A 21,645-nucleotide genomic window follows, 5' to 3' on the forward strand; every position below is an offset into this window, starting at 1 on the left:
ATGAGGCAATGGAACAGCAATATGTCTGTGAGAAGTCACAGCACTGGGCTCTATACTGACTTTTGTGGTGTTAAAAAAAAAAAAAAAAAGAGCTGCCATTGTTTTTCCCCTTCCACTTCCAAATGCCTCTTATGGCTAATGCATCCTGGAACTGCATAGAGAGTTCTGGAAGCTTTGTTCCAGATTACTAGATTAGTAAATATTTCACTCTAGGTCAACTTGGCACCCACATATCTCTTTTAGCTATATTTAACTTCTCAATAAAAATAATAGGAGAGTATTGCTTCTACCTAACATGTTTTTATGTACAATAAAAAATACATGAACACTGTCTCCAAAAAAGAACACAAAGTTCTTTACTCATCTTTATTTTTATTTATTTTTTTAAGATTTTATTTATTTATTCATGAGAGACATAGAGAGAGAGGCAGAGACACAGGCAGAGGGGAACCTGATGTGGCACTTGATCCCAGGACCCTGGGATCATGACCTGAGCCAAAGGCAGACCCTCAACCACTGAGCCACCTTTATCTATTCTTTTTCCAGCTAAGTCACTTCTCCTTAGATAACGTGTAGCTTAAATATTGAGATGTAAGATTAAACACTGTTACACACATTTTATGTTAAGTGGTGTGCAAATGAGAAGGCAAAAGAAAAACTGGCTAATATATATGCAAATAGATTCACATCCAAATAAGGAGGAAACACAACTATTATGGTCCTTGTTTCTGCAACTGGTCATGTAGTGGTAGCTGATATTTATAACTTCCATTTAGCACATACATCCCATATTCCCTTTGCCTTCAGCAAGCAGGTTAGTTCCTTATGGTTCTGTGCCTGGTGGGTGACTCCAAAATTTATTCCTGAAGAGTGTGGGTCACTGGCCATCTTGCCTATATTGGGTCATAGTTTTACATTTGACTTTAATCATAGGATATGGAAGTATAAGAGGCACCCTAGGGCGTCTCTTCCTCCAGATGTATCCTTCCTTCCCCAGATCATATAAGAATAACCAAATTTCCTCCTGATAATCAAGATCAATCACCCCATGTGTTAACCCTCTTCTTAACCTCTTCCACGTGGCTGAATACAAGTCTTAACTTCCAGTTTAATTGAGCCAATCTTTTGTCCACAGTGGCAGTGCTATACCATGGATATCTAAGACTTTTAGACCAGCATAGTCTACAGTTGCAAGATTGGGAAGCAAAAATTTAACTTGTGGATCATAAGAGAAGCCACTGCCATTTCTATTCTTTGACTCTCCATCTGTGAAACCTGGCTGTAGGGACACACACTATGCATTGGTTTCTAACCAAGAGCATGTACTACAACATGCAGGAGGACATTACCCTGGCTCTGTAAGATGTGACCCTCTTAGTGCCATTACTGAGACTTTATATATTCTGTTCCAGTTGTCTGCTGTTGGGTAATGAATCATCCTCAAACATAGTGGCTTGCAGTAATAACAATGATTTTATTCTTTTTTAAAAAAGATTTTATTCATTTATTCATGAGAGACAAAGAGAGAGATAGAGACATAGGCAGAGGGAGAAGCAGGCTTCCCACAGAAAGCCTGATGTGGGACTGAATCCCAGGACCCTGAGATCACAATGTGAGCCAAAAGCCAACGCTCAATGACTAAACCACCCAGGTGCCCAACAATGATTTTATTCTTATGTCTCACAGTCATAGAGTTGATTTGGCTCAGGTAGTGGGTTACAGCTCAGAGTTTTTCATGTGGTTCAAGCCGGCACTGGTGATGGAGTCACCTCAAAGGATGCCTTCACTCACATGTCTGGTACTATTTCTGGCTGTTGACTGGATTTCATCTGGGACTCTCAGTTAGAACATGTATTTGTGGCATCCCTAGGTGACTTGGGTTTCCTCATAGCAAGATGGCTACATCAAAGAGTGCTTGTCCCCAGATGCAGGAAGTAGAAACTGCTAGTTTTAAGGTATGAGCCTGGAAAAATGGCCCAACATCACTTCCACCATCTCCCATTGGTCAAGAAGTTACAGAACACAGAAAAAAGAGAAGAGCACCTGGACACACCTCTTCTTGAGAGAAGCGGACAGGCATCAACAGAGTGGGTTTTTAAACACAGATGCAACGCTATGTATTCTTTATTTCTCTATGCTATCTTTGACTAAGAATCCTGGGTTTAGTCTAGATAAGAGCTAATTCTGTGATGTTGAGGAGAGTATTGTTTCCTTTCTAGTTATATATGAAAGTGGAGGCTTGTATGAAGTCTATTCAAACTGTGTGGTACTAGGTAGGCCTTTTCAGGGTCCTGGGGACCATCTTCATCATGACTGGTTTTTCACATACTGAGGCCTCCATAGAAGCTTTCCCAAAGCTTTTCACAAATGAAACACCCTAAATGTCCATGTCCATAAGTGAGACGTCCTAGGTAAAGTCCTAACTCCTCTTCAACCACAAGCTGCAGTAGTGCTTTCCTCTGTAGTTTAGCACCTTGGCCCATAATGCTGTATTGTATCTGTTGATTAATTTGATATTTCACCCTACTTCAAAGAAGATTTGGGATGTGTTCTCTGATTTTCCAGATTGATTTAGAAGGGATCGGGGGGTAGTTAGAAGAGTATTGATTCTGAGCTGCCACTCTGCCTTCATTTTAACTCTGTTCTTGAGACTAGGCAAGCCATACCTCCTTTCCAGACTTCAGTTTTGTCCTCTATAAAATGAATTGGGAGACAGGGTTAGGTAGGATGATCTCTAAGGCTGCTTCTGACTGGTCTCAAACGTATTTATGAGATAGGTTAAGTGAAGGGGAGTGACTGATGCTTTTATATTTTATTTTATTAAAAAAATCTTCTTTTAGATAGAGCTTTGTATACAGTGGGTGTTTGAAGCATTTATGCTCCCAACATGGTGACTTCTTTTGTCTTATAGACATTTCTCATGTTTGGTATCCCTAGTGAGATTATTGGTTCCTTAAAGAGAGGGGCACAAAGAATTGGTACTTGCCAAATACTTGTTGAATCAACACTAAAATGTTAGCAACTAGCTGAATACCACTTCAGGCTGGGATGGGGAGTCATAAGAAATATCAACAAACACAGTGTAGTTACTTCTTGATTCGTTAACCACTCCTGTGTTAAAGCATAGCCCAGAAGCTCTGCAGACCATATGGAATAAAAGAAGTGATCCTTGGCCTTTGGCACCTTCCACACAGTGTGGAAAATTCAAGGAAGACTAAGGCAGATGGTAAAATATAAGTCAAAAATATCTTGAGACAAGAGAGAAGATGAACTGTCTGGTGAGATCATCAAGAAGACAGGATTGGACTAGGGATATGAGGAACAATCTGACCCTAAGGGAAGAGATAGGAAAAGAGGTAAAACAAGGGGCAGGGGTAAAAAAAGACAGAATGCTCACAGATGGGAATTACTGAGACTTCTTAAAAAGAGGAGAGGGGAATTGCAGACCTTAGATTTTATGTACCAAAAGGGAGAAAAACACAGAGAGTGGACATAGTAAAGACAGTTGAAGCCAAGCCATGGATGGACAGCAATGCTCTCCTAGGACTTTGGGCTTTCACTGTGTAGGAGATGGGAAGTCATTGCTGATGAGGAAGAATGCGGTATGATCTGACCTACACGTGGAATACTTCTTCCTCCTTCCCTCCCTCTACATAGAATCTTCCATGTGTCAGCCTGCATGCTAAGCCTGGGGAATGCAGAGGGGAGTAACATAGGGCCCCTGCTCTCAAGTTGTTCATAATGTGTATACAAACTGTGAAGTAGAATAGAAGAAAGAACCCTAGGTCTATGGTTGAAGTCTGGACAGGGCCCCATGGGAGATGACAGGAAGGGACACCTAATTATAACTGGGAACAGCAGGGGACTTGGAGGCAGAAGGGACACTAGGAAGGCTATTCATTTATTTGGTAAACATCTTTTTTTTTTTTTAAAGATTTTATTTATTTATTCATGAGCGACACCGAGAGAGAGAGAGAGAGAGAGAGAGAGGGAGAGAGAGAGAGAGAGGCAGAGACACAGGCAGAGGGAGAAGCAAGCTCTATGCAGGGAAGCCGACGTGGGACTCGATCCTGGGTCTCCAGGATCAGGCCCTGGGCTGAAGGCGGTACTAAACCACTGAGACACCCGGGCTGCCCCAGCAAACATCTATTGAACACAAACTATGTGCTAAGTGCTTTTGTGGACACGGGAGACAGAGGTGCATGGAAATTATGTTAAAGTGGAAAGAGACAAACTACAGATGATAGCAATGGTATCTGACACTCCATTCTTGGCAGTGTGCCAGGTATCACTCTCAGCACCTTTGATGAATTCACTTAATCTTCATAACAACCTTGTGAGGTGGGTGTGGTTATTCTCCCCTTTTACAGATGGGAAACTGAGCCATAGAGTTTGAAGTTAGGTAACTTTCCTGAGACTTTATAGTTAATAAGTGGTATAGATTCAAACCCAGACTGCCTGACCCCAGAGAGAAAGGTCTTAGCAACAGGGCCACATGACCTCTTCATGAATCAAATAAAGAGATTCTGGAGAACCAGAAGTGCCATAAAGAAACTGAAACAAGGCAACAGGATAGAGAGTAATGAGATGGGGTGGGATGGTGCCACTATAACGGGATGCTATCGAAGACCTTATTCCAGAAATGACATTTGAATGATGTCTGAATGATGGAGAGGATCTGGCCATGAAATGATCCCAACAGCAGGGTCCAATGGCCTCCACTGGACCACTGAGAGTGAAGGAGAGAAAAGCTACAGAAATGCAAATTTCCTCCTGGCTGGATGTACAAGTCAAGAGACTGCTGAGCTAGAGATGCTTTCAAAGGACTCTTAAGCCCAAGTGGCATCAGAGGGAATGGGGCACTGACTTGCTTCCCAACATGGTCCAGAAGCCTTCCCCTTCCTGCATAGCTGACCTGGATACCAGCTTGCCACAAGTTGTCCCAAGTCTCAGCTGTCTCTGGCTAATGTTCATTGGCCTGGAGTTCCAGCTGAGAATTTAATGATACACATAGGCAATCTGGGCTTTGAGCAGGTGAACGTGTATTTCCTAATTCTGCCAGAACTGGGAGCCAAGTCTCAGGGAGCAAATATGTAACCAGATGTCTTTGAAGTGGGTGAGGTGTTGAAGCTTACAGCAGAAGGCAGAGGGGCTCTTTGCTGGCCAGAAGACCAGAAGCCTCTTCCAGAAGGCTGTGTGGGAGGCTGGGTCTTTGGAAGGAACTCTGGCTAAGTTTCTGGGAAAACGGGTGGGGAAAAAATGCTGTTCAAGTCATGGATCAAGAATTTGAAGACCTCAGTATTTACACTACTTCTGCTGCCAGCTTACTGTGTGATCTTGGCTAAGTCATTTTTTTCTCTCTGGGCCTATTCTCCCTGTAAAAATAGGGCTTTGAGCTGAGTTACCTCTATCCTGGCAGGTGCCCTGATCTTGGAGTTTGAGCACTTTATGAGCTGAGTCTTATTCTTCTAATAACTTAATATGTCAAGTATTTCAACAAATGCACCTAAGTCACTATCATGAGGAGGTATCAGAACTTTGTAGGATTCCTTATTTTTGTTTTGAGGTTTAATATGGTTTTTTGAAAGGTGAGACATACACCTAAGGATGCTTCTGAAGCACTGTCAACTGAGGGTTGAGTGTCCCTGAAGAGCTAACCCAGGTTTGCTCAGTTCTGCTTTTGCCTTCATTCATATCTAGGGTGGGGGCAGACATTTGGGTGGGGGGAATCCCACCTGTCTTTCCAGATTCCTGTTCTCAGTAGAAAACTTATGCTTTTGCCAAAAGTTTTTAAAACATAGCACTTAGGGATGGCACTGGGTGGTGCCATTGGGCTAAAGAGATCTCCATCAAATTTTTGCTTCTGTTTCCCTCATAACCCAGGCTCTGTACTCAAGACTCAGAATGCAGCTTGAATGATGGAATTTGTGAAGTGCAGACACTCTGATTCCCTAGGATGTGATAGCAGATGTTTCTACAGATCTTCTGAAATTTGCTGCATTTGTTCTCCCAACTTAGAGACCTCTTCACCATCCCTAGTGAGACTAATGTGATGCTTTAATTACAGGGCTGATGGCCAATTGGACACTTGGCTAATCAACTTCACACTTAAAAGGGGGGGGGGAGAGTCCTTGGGTGCAGCCAAGAAGCCCATTGTAAATGCATCATTTCTTAGAGAAATGGAAACGGCTATTTCAAATTTGAATGCTGCCTCCTTGAACAGGATGATTTGCCCTCTTACTCTTTTCCTTGTCTTTCTTTCAGGGAGGTTTCAAGCTTCTCCCAGAGATGGGGACAGATTGCCACAAATAGAGATACAGCAGACAAAGGGCGGAGACTGTTCCAGGCAGAGCCCCTCTCCTGGAGGGATCATCACCAGAGGTGGGTTTACCTTGAAAGCAATAAAGGAAGCTGAAGATTCAAGACCCTCCATTGCACAAGATCCTATAGAGGCTCTGAAGGAAGCTCTATCCGTGTGTTCACATGAGCAAGTCTACCTTAATTCATTTGGGCTACCATAACAAATGCCGTAGACCAAGTGGCTTAAAAACAATAGAAATGTATTTCTTAGAGTTCTGGAGGCTGGAAATCTAAGATGAAGGTGCCAGTATGGCTGGCTTCTGGTGAGGCTCTTCCATAGTACAGATTGTTGATTTCTTGTTGTATCTTCACCAGATAGAAAGAGAGCCAATTAGCTTTCTGGCTTTTTCTTAGAAGAGCATGAATCCTATTCATAAGGGCCCTACCCTTCTGACCTATTTACCTCTCAAATTCCCCACTTTCAAATGACATCACACTAAGTGTTAGAGTCACAATATGGACTCCTTGGAACTCAAACCTTCAGCCCCAAACAATGTGTTGTAAAATTTGCAAGGGTAGGATGTATTAATCACAATCAGTTAAGGCAGTTGCCCTCTCATGCTGGGTGGTTGTTTCTCTAAAGTGGCCCTAGGCCTCTATGGTACTGACAAAGGGGACACTGAGATGGGGACACATTTGGTTTGGGACTAGTGAGCTGTATTTATGTGGTTGAGGCCAGTTCTATATATAGTTACTGTATTCTTGGCCATCCTGGTTAGGAATTGTTTTCCACTGTGTTAATTCACTTTTCAGTATGACCCCAAGACAGGGTCTAGGTCTGATTATAGTATGAATATGCACTGGAGCACTCAGCACTGGAGGTTCATAAGTAGTAGGAGAAAACAAGGTTTGAAATGTGCTGAGCCAGAAATTAGTACATTGCCTTTTCCTTTTTTTTTTTTTTTTTATTTATTTTTTTTTATTGGTGTTCAATTTACTAAACAAATGTTGGAGAGGATGCGGAGAAAAGGGAACCCTCTTACACTGTTGGTGGGAATGTGAACTGGTACATTGCCTTTTCTTTCCCTTGTTAGAAGTTGTAAATTTGTAGGTTGGAGGACTGATTCATTTCCTATCGATATCTGGTCCATAGGGAAGTTCTTTTGTCAGAAATATACTCAACGGGCACCTGGATGGCTCCGTTGGTTATGTGTCTGCTTTCAGCTCAGGTCATGATCCCAGGGTCCTGGGATTGAGCCCCACATCAGGCTCCCTGCTCAGTAGGGAGCCTTCTTCCTCCCCTCCTCCTACCCCCATTCGTTCTCTCTCTCTCAAATCAATAAACACCAATAAAAAAATAAATTTAAAAAAAAATAAAAAAAAAATAAATTTTATCATTTATTGAAAAAAAAATCTTAAAAAAAGAAATATACTCAATAATGCAGCATGAACAAATATCAATTGTTTAGGGGCTGAGGGGTTTGAAAGGAATTGTAGAAAATGCTGTTTATCATAATTCTCATGTTTTTTAGGGAGAAAATTCATAGTCATAGCACAAACATGAGTACACCCATAACAGCTCATATGTAAAGCATATGTGATAGAAGATTTACCATATTTTGACTACAATCATAAACATTTACATGACATTACAATATGGAGTTGTGAACCTAGAAGAGCCTTTTTATAAACTATTAATAAATTGTTTTGATCTAGAGCGAAGCTTAATTATCTCCCTGTGCTTTCCATGGAATAATAGTACAAAATTGTTATCACATGGAGAGCTCATTGAAGAGTTATGTAGCCAAATGGAGCATTATAAAAGTGGTTGATTAATAATAATATTTATCTCTCTGATGTTGTGATTTTTCTATGTGTCATCTTTTTAAACAAATATTTGAAATTCCATTTTAAACCTAATTTTGCATCCCTTTTCTTAAAGGAGGACCCCAAACATATAGGCATCAGACCCCATAAAGCCTGGATCCATCCAGCACTTCAGTGTGGCTTCCAGTGCCCCCAGAGCAGCCTGCAGCCCACACCTGCTCCTGGAACCAGGCCAGCAGAGGCACCGTAGCTGCTTCCCTTCCTTGTATCTGCAGAAGTTGGGGTGCAGTCTCATTCTCAGATCTTGGCTGGGGCGCAACATACTGCTGGGGCCTCTGCTGCCTCGGGAGCCCCCACATATCCCGCCCAGGTCTAGATCTAGCAGCATAGTGGTGAACCTGCTCTTGTGGGCAACAGCCCCTCTCCCAACCATGCGCGTACTCCCTATTCTCCTCCCTGGCTCCCCACCAGAAATGACAGAGCTCAGGAGTCTGGGCCCCTGTCCAGGCTTGATCCCATTCAAGCCAACACACAAACCTGGGGCTTATCCCAGGATGCGGGACCGAACACCGAGTGGGTTATAGCACTAGGAACGCAAGAGTGAGTGACAATGAATAGGAATAACAAGCCTGTCCTAGCCTCAGGTGAATATGAAAATTCAGTGACATACAGAGTGATATGGGTACTCTTGGAGGTTGCATGGAGGGAACAGGGGGACAGGAGAGAAAGCAACGTGATTGATTCACTCTCCTTAGTGATTCGTAATAATAGATGATGGTAACACTGCACCTTTTGCTAATAACAATCTGCAATGAGAAGAGCAATCGATGGTGAATTGTATAAGGGCAGAAGCCATGCGGGTTGTAAACTCGCAGATCTGCAGCGTCTGGACCAGAACGTGGTATGGAGTAGGTACTCAACAGACAGCTGTTAAGTGAGTGAAACGAAAAAGATTTTGAGTGCTTACTTTGTGCAGGCACTGTGAGAAGTGCGCCACTTCATTTAACAACCCTCTGGGAGGTTTCACAGGTGAGAAAACCAAGGGGGGCATAGGTTATGTGGCCAAGGTCCACAGTCACTCGGGTGGGTCCTCCCTGGTACTTGGCTTTCTTGCCTCATTCTAAGCCCGGAAAATTGCTTTTCATTACTCAACCTCCATCTGTACCAAATCCCAGACCATTTGGTTGGAAACGGATGACCCCAACTGCCAGTCTTTGGTCTAGTCTGAGAGTCTTGCTGCCTGTAGAGACAGGTGTTCTGGGATGAGAACAGAGCAGCCAGTTCCCAGGTGTTGGGTCATTGGCTGGTCTTGCTACCTGGTCCACCTCACCCACTGGCTGGATATGATCTGCTTCTGAAATTAGGGCTCATCTGGCTGCCCAGACTGAACCCACAGACACAGACAGGTTGTCCTGCATAACAGAGTTAAACTCACGCCTCCCAGTGGGCTTCTGTTTGTGTCCACCTCTCCCCTAGTCTGCCCATCTTTAGAAGTTGCTAATAGCTTGTATCCCTGTAAACATGATCAGTGCTTGTGCTCCCACCTCCTCCAATAGACTATGCATCCTCAGAGGCAGGGGCTGGGTGATACGTGTACCTCCATGCCTTGTGCTCTGCATGAAGTCCTGTATGTCCAGATAGTGGCAATTTCATAGGATGATTTCAATCCTCTTACTGGCTGTTGATCTTAGGCAAATGACTTCACTCCTGTTTTCTCATCTGTAAAACAAGGGGTGATAATGGCATATACCTCACAGAATTGCTGTGAGGTTTAATTTAGTCTTAGTCAGTAAATATAAAGACAAAAAGTGGTACCTGGCACAGGGAAGCTCTCTATCAGTATTAGTCATTATTTCTCTTAATGACCATACAGCACCTTCTTTTCTTCCTTTTTAAGCTTGTTAATAGTACATGCAACACATTTTAACACCAAACCGTTGGCTGTCTGGTGTTTTTCTCTGATTGTTTCTTAAGGACAAGCTTTGGTGTCTTGATTATATTTTATAAACTCTCTTATGCTAAGTTAGGATACTGCTGGGTTTTTACCTGGGTTGGTTTATAGATCTCTTCGGAAATCTGAGCAAAATCATAACTGTTCCTGCTCAGGGACCCATAGATGCAAAGTATCACTTCCCACTTTTAGGAGTCTTCCCACTGCCAGCAAGGGCTCTCTGATCAAGAATATCTAGCTTGGGGCAGTCTGGGTGGCTCAGCAGTTTAGCTGCCTTCGGCCCAGGGTGTGATCCTGGAGACCCGGGATCGAGTCCCATGTCGGGCTCCCTGCGTGGAGCTTGCTCCTCCCTCTGCCTATGTCTCTGCCTCTCTCTCTCTCTCTCTCTTTCTCTGTGTCTCTCATGAATAAATAAATAAAATCTTAAAAAAAAGAATATCTAGCCTGATTCTAGATCTGGTCCTGCCACCAACATGCTGTTGCTGGGCAGGCAACTTTCCTTCTATGGGCTTCTGTACAAGGGGCTTGATGGATCCTTCTAGTAAGGACATCTCATACTTTTCATCTTCTGCTTTACCAAGCAATAACTTCCTTCTAAATTCCATTAGGTCAGATAGAAAGGGGAGAAAAAAAAACAAACAAACCTCAAAAAACAAATCTCATTCCATTACAGCTCAAAGCTTTCTCTTCTCTTCATAGTACCTTTAAAATGGGATAGACAGAAAGGAAGCTTCATAAATCTCCCATAAGCCAAGAGCTTGACTAAAGTAATTGCAAGACAGGGCAGAGAGGGCAGCTTGCGCCTCCACTTGCTGTGTCTGGAATCAACTACCCTTAGGCTCCCATATATCAAAAGCCAAAAGGAGGGCACTCCTTGTATATCACCTCACCCCCAAACAGAGGTGGGGTCGATGGTAGGACTTCAGTAGGACAATCAGATCCCAGGGACCTCTCCATCTCCTATCCCAGGTGTCTTCTCAGGGGTCTAATAGGGTCCATTACTCTGCCCCTATTTCCTAAACTGTTCCTTCTACACCCTCCACACCCCAGATACATGTTGGTACTGGGCAGAAAGTACATAAAATAAGTCACCTTTTGTAAGCTCTTGGCCTTACGTTCTTAGACTTTAAAACATCTCCCCACCCTACCAGGTTGGTATTTCCAAGGTAAGGCTCCATCAGAGGGATGATGACATACAAAAGCCCTATGATGGGCATGCTCTACAGGAACTGAAAGATTAGAGCAGCTGGACACTGAAGGATGTGGTATAAGATGTGGTGAGAGGGACCAGTTCTTGCAGGACCTTGAACTTCTTGTGTAGTATTTTAGTGTCCAAGACAAGTAGGATGCCTACTGATAGGTTTCAAGCAAGGGGAGGGGTGGAGATAGTGCTTTAAGTCCAATGAAGAGGAAGAAGAAGAAGAAGAAGAAGAAGAAGAAGAAGAAGAAGAAGAAGAAGAAGAAGAAGAAGGAGGAGGAGGAGCAGGAGGAGGAGCAGGAGAAGAAGAAGAAGGGCTGGAACATGACATTCATCCAGACAAAGCTCAGTCCCCAGGTAACAGGCACTAGGTGGGTCTTGGGACCCAGGAAGCAAGCAGGGACTTGGTTTCCAGAACTGAGATACAGGTTAGCAAGAAAAGCAACAAGGCAGCTTAGGTTGTGATTAAACTAGAGATTCCTGCAACCACACCTCTCCTTCCTAGGGAGTGGGTCAGTGATGGCCTGTGCAGGCACAAAAACAACTCAGTCTGCAGGTGTGGGTCAAGTGACACTAGCTTGGGACTGGAGTGCTTCAGGGTGGGCCATGAAAGAGTTTAGGGCCTGAAATTAGGACCTGCACTTCATCCTGTCTTTAGAGATCTGTGGAGGGGAAGATGATAAGGAGGAGGAAGAACGTGGAAGATGGAAGTACTGGTGCATAGGCAGAGTGGCTGTTGGAAGTTTATGTAAAATGCACAGAGGAGGAGGCCCATTTCCTTATTTTTAGTGCATTTGCATTCAGGATCTTCCTAGCTGAGAGCTGGCCAAGGTCATTACGATGGGCATTTTCTCTTGCAGGGACCCGTTAATTTATCCCATTATAGCTACGCCTCTCCATTCTCCATAGGTACTTACCATACATCTAAATTCTACCTGTGTTAAAGCTGAGCCATGGGAAAGGCCCACTGAATTATGGGGTCAGGGCCCTTCTTCCCATTCCCTCCCCCAAAATTTCCTCTACTTTTGGTTGTCACAGAAGCATTATCACCTGTCTGGAGTAACCCATTAGCTAAAGAGCATATTAGCATAGATGGCTTTTTCAGACACACACCCTCAGGAAGCAGTTCCACCCAGCCCTGGGCTTTAAGGGGGTGATCAGGAGAGTTCATTGCAGTGGGAGGCAGCATGGTGTCCTAGAAAGAGACGGGACCTCGGATTCTGGTTCTCATCATGCCACTTCTCATCTACTTATTCATGTAAAGGGTTTGCCCTCATACTTCCTGAGTGCAGACATGGACCGTGCCCTCAAGGATTCTTGAAGTTCTGCAGGAATGACATGATAGTTGTATGGAGACTTAATTTAGTGATGTCTTGCATTCAACTAAATTAATTTGTATTTCAGTTTGGGGTAAATCAAGAAGTCTTTGTGGAAGGGCTAGCCTTTGAATTGGCCCTTGAAGAATGGAAAGGGACTGAACAACTCTTGGGACATCATCTGTAACATGTAACTTATTCTTTCTGTGTTACAGCTTCTGGCCAGATCTGCAGATGGAGAAGCTTTCCTCTAGGTGTGTAATAGACCAACTTTCGGTGAGCACTTTTCATGAGGCCGGTGTCAAGCTGCACAATAGGGTACAAAGATGCAGTGGCTGGTATCCCTTGGTAAAAAATCCCCAAGGCCATCACAACATGGAGCCATCTGCTCCCTAACCTCTGGCTTTCCCACATACTCCCACATCTCTATTTCTGACAGAGACCAGCACTCTGTTGCTTCCTCCCAGGTGAATCACTTTTGGTCAGATTCTACTTGTTCATTAGTAGTTCTGACATGTTTGGAGTGTTCATGCATTATCTTGAGGTGTCGTACAAACATGATTAACACCATCATGTCTGGTAAAGGAAAGAGCAGAGAGTATGGAAGTTTCTAGCACGAAAGGGGCTGTTATTATGGAAGAAAAATTGTGGTCAGGAAATGATAGATGTTGAGGTCTACATGGGGTGATTTGTCTGTAAAGGTAAAGGTAATTCCCAAGGGCAGAACACATACCATGAAGCATACAGAAGAGGCTCTGTGTGCAGAGTCATCACTCGCCAGAAAAGGCAATGACAGTGACAATTTCAGAGTACCTGCTACTTGCCAAACAATTTCAAAATGCTCTGCATACACATTAACATGTCTATTTCTCACAAAAGTCTTTGGAAGGTGGGGGTCACTATTAGCATTGCCCCTGTTTTACAGATGTAGAAACGGAGCCTCCGGGTTGTTACACAACTTACCCAAGGTCAGGAAAAAGCATCCCCAGCCACTAATACATTGGCACAATTGGACATGCATTGAATGTGTATTATGTGCCAGGCATTGCTCTAGGCTCTTTCTATCCACTATTTGTTCATTTCATCCCTACCGCAGCCTTATGAGATAGGCTCTAATTATGGCTCTCATCTTGCCAGTGAGAGGGGTTAAGTGACATGGCCAAAGGAAGTGAATCCAGCCTACCCAATTCCACAGCCTTCCTTCACATAGAAGAATGTGAAGGTGGTACAGTATTTATGGAGGGAAGGGGACCAAGCTGAGAAATACTCAAGGCACAACCCAAATGGCTTTGTGGCTGAGGGTGCAAAACAAGGAGAAGCTGAGATTTCTCTAGGATTTCTTCCAGCTTCCCCTCTATGTTTCAAAGGAGGAGAGCAGATGTGGGGGCTGTGGTGAGCTGTCTGAGCCTTTGAAGCAAAAATTGAACTGGCATGGGAACGTGAATGCTGGCTCTGGTGTGCAACCAACTTCTGACTTCAGGCAAATTATTCTTACTTCAATAAGTCTGTTTCCTCATCTGGAAAATAGAGGAAATAAGATCTGCTCTCCACTTACTTCACTTCAGTGTTTTTCAGATAAAAGACCAAGTTATGCAGAACACCATGTCTCCATCACTCTGGGGGAGAGCCTAGGTGTAAATGATTGACATCTGCAAATTCATTCATTCGCTCCCTCATGCATTCAGGTACAGGATCATAGACTCTTTGAGCTAGAAGGGGCCTTGAAGATTCACTCCACCACTTCCTCATTCCACCACCTCCCTGAAGCTGGAATTCCACCTAAAATATTTCTGAGCCATTCTAGGTTCAAGCACCTCCAATGATGGCTAAACACTTACATCTCAAGGGTGTTCTTTCCATTATTAAAAAATAAAATCTGTCAGTGCAGGAAGTTATCCTTCCATTTAACTGAAGGTTAACCTTTAGTAGCTTCCTCCTCTGGTTCTTATTTTATTCATTTAAAAAAAATCCATGTCAAAATGTAACTTTTGGTGATTCATTGGCCATGTATTAGACACTGTGGAGGATCCAAGAGAAATAGCCATTGACATTGCCCTTGAGGAGCTTTTGATGTGGCTGACAAGATAGGATAAACATTCCTAAAGATTTGCACAGCAAATGAAAAAAACAAGAGACACCAGAAGGCTGAGCCCTGTTGGAGCCACATGGATGGTATAGAAATAAGTGCCAGAGGGACTCAAAGGGGGAAGAGAATCCAGTGTGGACTAAGTGGCCAGGAAGACCTGCCAGAGGGGAAATCTCATGGGATCCTTACCAAAAGAGTGCAATTTGAACAGGCAGGGGATCATTGGGACAGGGGAAACATTGAGAGCAAAGTTCAGAGACAAGACAACAGAGAGGCAGTAAAGATTGCCCTTCAGAGTTACTGTGTGAGTAGCCCAGGTCCAGATGTGTATTGAGCAGCTGGCGAATAGGAGCTGCTTTGGTGGTTTTGCCTGTACTCTCAGAAACGTGGAACCACTAATCCTCTTTAAGCTTCAGGTTAGCATATTTTTCTTCCTGGGCAAAGCCATTTATCTTACTGAGACCCAAACTGACAGTCAGACTATTCTCTTTTGATTGTTCTGGATCCTTTTCTGGCGAGAGATAGCAATGACCCAAAAAATGGTCCAGAGGTCTCTTTGCTAAAGGAAAAAGAGAGAAATCAACAGACCAGAGGGAGAAATGTCAATGTTAATCTCAGCTCTGTCACTGACCTTGGGTGAGCCCTCTACCCTGTCTTGCCCCACTTTCCTTACCTGTCAAGTGAGGATCTCCATCCTGGCAATCACTAATATCCATTTCCCCTTCACTCCTGGGCTGGGATATGCAGTCTTGAATAATTGTGGCTTGCCTCTATATGAAGCATAATCATTATTCAAATTAACTTTTGTATTTGTCTAGCACTTTTTACACTTCATAGAGCCTCCACATCCATCACCTCACCTGCAGCTTGTCACAACTCTGACATAACCAGGGCAATAGCTCTTGTAATTCCTGACACATGGGGAAACTGAGTTCTAGAGCAGAGAAGTGACTCGCCAATAGGTCTAGGGCCTCCGAGTCTCTGGATTTTCACTTATTATCTCTGGGCTGATTTTCATCCCATTCCAGGAAAACCTTAAAAAAAAAAGTCCAAAACATATTATTTTGTAAATTGAAAGTTGTTTTTCTTTTTCCAAATGAAGCAGTCTGTTTACTTTCTTCTCCAACAGCAATCTTTGTCCCTAATTTCTCTAAACTTTTTTTAATTGGAGCTGCCAAAATTTCAGGTTGCTTGCAGTACAAATATTAATTTGACTAATGAAACTTGGAAATTATGTGATCCCATTTCCCAGTTTGTACCACAATACAGAAATTAAAGAAACATGCAGAGATTGGAGTAATAAAGGAGTATCAGTTCCTTTATCTTCTCCCTGAGGAAGATCTTAACAGAGGCTGAGACCTCTGGAAGGTTAGACGGTATATGAACCCAGTGAAGCTGGTTGAGTTAAACTTAAAGACATATTTGAATATTCAAAATATCAACACTTGAAAATATTGGGTTTAAAAGTATGAAGACTGGGCACCTGGGTGGCTCAGTCAGTTAAGCATCTGCCTTTGTCTCAGGTCCTGATCCTAGGGTCCTGGGATGAAGCTCCACATCTGGCTCCCTAATCAGCAGGGAGTCTGCTTCTCTCTCTGCCCCTCCCCCATCTTGTGCACACACACACACTCTCTCAAATAAATAGAATCTTAAGAATGAATGAATGAATGAATGAATGAATGAATGAAGATTGGAGCTCTTGGACTAGGTTTTGAGTTGTTTTGCCACTTACCAGGAGTGTGATATAGGACATGTCATTTAAACTTTTGGAGCTTTAGTCTTTTTGTTTCTTGGGGTTTTCTTGCAGGATCTTTTGGTTTTTTTAGAGCTTGAGGTTTTTGGGTTTTTTTAAATTCTTTTTATTTTTTTATTTTTTTTAATTTTTATTTATTATTTATTTATTTATTTATGATAGTCACACAGAGAGAGAGAGAGAGGCAGAGACACAGGCAGAGGGAGAAGCAGGCTCCATGCAGGGAGCCCGACGTGGGATTCGATCCCGGGTCTCCAGGATCACGCCCTGGACCAAAGGCAGGCGCCAAACCGCTGCGCCACCCAGGGATCCCTTAAAATTCTTTTTAGTGGTGATACTAATAACATCTACCTCTTAGGATTGGATTAAAGATTGAATAAGGCAATTAGTCTAGACCGTTCTTCGTAATGTTTGGTATATACTAAGAGCTCAGAAAGGTTAGCTGCCATTAGCATGAGCTTAGGACCTAGAAGCCTGTGTTTCCAAGATGTGCTCATATGTTAAAGTCCTCAGGGCATTTGTATCTCAGCCCAGTTCCTTAGCTGGGCTTCTGACCTACCTATCTACCCATCCAATACCTCTTTCTGGAAGCCTTATAAGCACATTGGTCTCAACTGATCCCAAGGGCTCTAATGGTCTTCCTCTCAAACCAGCTTATCCCCAGGCTCCCCTATCTCAGTTAACAGCATAGATCCCCATCCAGTTGCTCAGTCAAAAAGGCCAAAAACAATCCCAGATCTTCCCCCTCTCCTGCTGTACCATCACTAATCCCATTAATTCCACCTCCTAAAGATCTTTTTTTTTTAATTTTTATTTATTTATGATAGTCACACACACACACACACAGAGAGAGAGAGAGAGAGAGAGGCAGAGACACAGGCAGAGGGAGAAGCAGCCTCCATGCACCGGGAGCCTGACGTGGGATTTGATCCCGGGTCTCCAGGATCGTGCCCTGGGCCAAAGGCAGGCACCAAACCGCTGCGCCACCCAGGGATCCCAAAGATCTTTATTCTTTTCATTCTCCTCTATATCCATTGCCATCATGCTAGCCTGAGAATCACCATGTCTCTCTTGAAACCCCTCATGATCTCTCCCCATCATCTCTGGCCCATCTCTAATCCACTTCTCACAATCAGCCAGATGCACTTTTGAAGCCAGCTTCTTATTGGGACCCATGCAATCCCCCCATACATGCTGATGAATTTCTGACCACAGTCCTGTATACCTCAATCATCCATCCACTGTTCTGGCCTGTTCACTGTGCTTACAGCTCAGGGCTCTGGGGGTGGGGGGTATGCACTTTTATCAATACACTTTATTTTCTACAAGAGCTTTAGGTTTGCAGGAAAACTGAGCATATGATACTAGGGGTTCCTATATATACCCTCACTCCACACAGTCTCCCCTATCATTCGTGGGAAAAATTTGTTAAAATTAATAAAATAATATGGATATATTGCTATTAACTAAAGTCCATAATCTGCATTAAGGTTAACTCTTTGTGTTGAATTAGTCTATGGGTTTGACAGAGGTAAAGTGTCATGCATCCACTGCAGAATAGTTCTGCTGCCCCCAAACATTCCAATGTTCTACTTACTCATGTCTCCTCTCCTCCCCCAAATCCCTGGCAACCAGTGATCTTTTTCCTGTTGCTATAGTTTTTCTTTTTTCAGAATGCCATACAAGTGAGATAATACTGTACATAGCCTTTTTATATTGGCTTCTTTCATTTAGCAGTGTGCACTTAAGGCTCCTTCCTATAGTTTTGTGACTTGATAGCTCATTTCTTTTTATTGCTGAATAATATAACATTGTATAGATAGAATGTGGTTTGAATGGCCATTCATCTACTAAAGAACATTGTGGTTGTTTCTAGTTTTTGACAATTACGAATAAAGCTGATAGAAACGTTTGTATGCAGGTTTCTATGTGGACGTAAGTTTTCAACTCCTTTGGCTAAATACCTAGGAATACAATTGGTGAATTGTCTATGTTTAACTTTGTGAGAAACCACCAAACTATCTTCCAAAGTAGCTCTTCCATTTTGCATTCCCACTAGCAATGAATGTGAGTTTCTGTTGTTCTATATCCTTGTTAGCGTTTGGTGTTGTTAGTGTTTTGAATTTTAGCCATTCTAATAGGTATGTCAGAGGTATCTCACTGTGGTTTTAATTTGCAATTTTCTAATGATTCATGACATTGAGCATCTTTTCATATGCTCAGTTGCCATTTATATATCTCTTTAATGAGATATCTGTTCAGATCTTTTGCCCATTTTTTAATCTGGTTGCTTGTTTTCTATTGTTGAGTTTTTTGTAATTTTTGATACAAATCCTGTCTCAGATATGTATTTTGTAAATGTTTTTTCTTAGTCTATGTCTTGCCTTTGCAGTCTTTTAACAGTATATCTCAGAAGCTTCTAATTTTTATTAGGCCAGCTTGTCGAGTTTTTCTTTCATGGATTTGCTTTTGGTGTTGTAGCTAGAAACTCATTACCAAATCAAATCCCCTGGATTTTCTTTTATGTTACCTTCTAGAATTTTATGGTTTCACATTTTACATTTAGGTCTGTAATCGTTTTGGTGAATTTTTATGAAAGTCTGTGTCTAGATCTTTTTTTTTTTTTTTAATGTGGATGTCCAATTGTTCCAGTACCATTTGTTGAAAAGACTACCCTTTCTCCATTGTATTGCCTTTGCTCCTTTGTCAAAAATCAGTTGACTCTAATTGTATGGGTCTATTTCTGGATTCTTTATTCTGTTTCATTGGTCTATTCTTTTCCCAATACCACACTATCTTGATTACTATAGTTTTATAGTAAGTCTTGAAGTCGAGTAATGTGAGTCCTCTGATTGTTATTCTTTGTTCTGTGGTTTTGACAGCCCTATAATGCACACCAGTCATCCTGAAGGTTGACTCCTAAAGGATACTTGATAAACCTCACAAATATGAGGGGGGTGGGAGAGCCTAACAACTTGTTCTGTAGGAAAATTTCAAACAAGTTCTATTCTGTTCCACCCTACCCAGGAAACAATATGTTCCTTCTCAATATGAAGAAACTGCATGAAGGTTTCCACTCTTATAGAAGATGTCCAAGTTTTCTGCCTTTTCATCACTAAATGGGGTTGCTTACAGGTGTCTGTGACAACTAACAGTTCTCATAGGGATGAGTTAGTGAGAATATCCGCAATGGCAGACACACATCTTTTGAGTCTCTTTCACTCCCTGACTCTCCCACTCATCTTTCACTATTAATCAAGTCACCACTTCCCTTTTGGAAATCTTCTGGTGAGAATTGGTTACTCTCCATATATAGAAATTCTGGAGTCTCTTGTCTCTTCCAGAATTTTCCTCCGTCTATGTTCTAGTGGCAGATTGAGATGAGGATATGATACCTGCAGCTCAAATAATGTTCCAGCTGGAGAGTTAGATATCAATTTCCTTCCTGGGAGAAAACCTGCATTACAATGGGGTTTTCTTTAGAAATCCTCTCACTGTCCTTCGAATAGGAGTGGTCCTATCTCACACTGAGGACAGGAAAAATGCAACTGCGCTCTTGATGAGGCCAACAATTTCTTCAAATGTTAATTTTCTCTTCCATGGGTTGGTTGGGACAATGGAGGTAGGAGTTGAAGGATCAGGTCTTCTATCTTTTAATAATACCCCTGAGGGGAAATGTGGCAGCTTCTAGAAGGTGAACACACTTTGATCCTATTGTTTTTAACTATTGGCCTTTAGTCAAATACGGAGACCACAGAGAAACTGCCAAGTAATATCCAGTCATAAGCAAACATGCTCATCTGAGTCCTTTTCTCCAAATCCCCAAGTTTCTTTCTTTCTTTCTTTCTTTCTTTCTTTCTTTCTTTCTTTCTTTCTTTCTTTTTTTATCCCCAAGTTTCTTACCATAACTTATTCAGACTCTACAGTTAGGTCCCTGGCTTCCTCCCTGAACTCATCATCCACCTCACTTCCCTAGCATATTCTGCTCTAGCTATACTTGCTCCACACTGTGGGTTATACACGCCGTGCTTAGCTGGCTTTTAGTCTGTGCTTCTGTATTCCCTCTATCAGACACTCTTCTTTCAGACTGTTACATGGCTCAGTCACTTCATGTAGGTTTCTGCTCAAATAAGACCTTGGCAGATGTCTCCCCTGGCTACCTCTAGTGAGCTCCTATACTCTCCCTTCTCTCATCCTGTACTTACCATTATCTGTGTATTATCTACCTCAGTACCCTTGAATATCAGCTCCATAAAGGTGGTTGGGTATCTTTTTCACCTCTGTGTCTTCAGTGCACACAACAGGTGCTAAGGAAATATTTGTTAAAGATTCAATGCACTAAGTACTATGGCAGCTTTGATCACACATTTGCTATGTACCATGTCTCTTGTGATCATCTCTACATTTTATTCCTATCATTTTCCATATTGTTTTGATTTTAGGACAGAAATCATTACCAGAAGATGGTTAGCGGACTTAGTACAGAGCTGGGTACACACTGAGAACACAATAGCATTTGTGGACAGAATGAGCTCTGCTGGATCTTTACTGTTAGGTTGTGCCTTGAGCTGAGTACAAGATATGCAATACCTGCATGCAGCCTATGGGAGTAGGCGTTCCAACAGCATTTAATAAGATATTCAATAATGTACTAATTTTTCTCAGGACTTTCAATTTTAATTCGTTCTAACCTTCTCTTCTTTCACACTCCCACTGTGGTGCCTTTGAGCAGATGTCTTCATTGGTGCAGACATCTCTGTTGAATGTTCTGGGATGACCTGACTCTCCTTTGGGAGCCAGCCACTAATTCTGCCCATTACAACATGCACAGAGAGTTAGCGTTTTTCCTTCCAGCACATTCTACCAACCACTTGTCTGTGTCCTATTTTGTTGTCTGCTGTATTGAGTAATTATTCACTTTAAAAAAAAATTCCTAGAGGTTCTCATATTCTTCCTTTGCCCAAAATCCTTTTTATCCAAATAGAAAACTTTTAGTTTCACATAAGTCTGCATTTTAGGAACATGAGCTAACTGGCCCCACTCTTTTGATCTACTCTCACTCATGAATGTGGGAGTGATGGGTTGTGGTGGGCTCAGGAGGTTAGAAATGGGTACTTGTTTCACAGGCCAGAAATAAGAGTGAGAAGTTCCTAATTGACTCAACCAATGGTACTGAGAACCAGAGAGTCATACAAAATCAGTCTTTTTGGGGCA

At 42.5% G+C, this 21,645-nt stretch overlaps 1 long non-coding RNA gene across 4 annotated transcripts in view; it reads left to right on the forward strand.

The window, feature by feature from the left end:
* Positions 1–21,645, forward strand: part of LOC112668802 (uncharacterized) — a 71,234-nt gene that overhangs the window by 27,333 nt on the left and 22,256 nt on the right. For 2 of the 4 annotated variants that reach the window (XR_007413481.1, XR_007413482.1), the window contains 3 exons: positions 5,884–6,038; positions 6,265–6,381; positions 12,808–12,868. This is a non-coding gene — a long non-coding RNA (uncharacterized LOC112668802). The remainder of the gene's footprint in view (positions 1–5,883; positions 6,039–6,264; positions 6,382–12,807; positions 12,869–21,645) is intronic. The other 2 variants (XR_004803205.2, XR_004803206.2) reach the window with 1 other exon arrangement.

Source organism: Canis lupus, chromosome 10, assembly GCF_003254725.2.
Source record: "Canis lupus dingo isolate Sandy chromosome 10, ASM325472v2, whole genome shotgun sequence".
Taxonomy (NCBI): domain Eukaryota; kingdom Metazoa; phylum Chordata; class Mammalia; order Carnivora; family Canidae; genus Canis; species Canis lupus.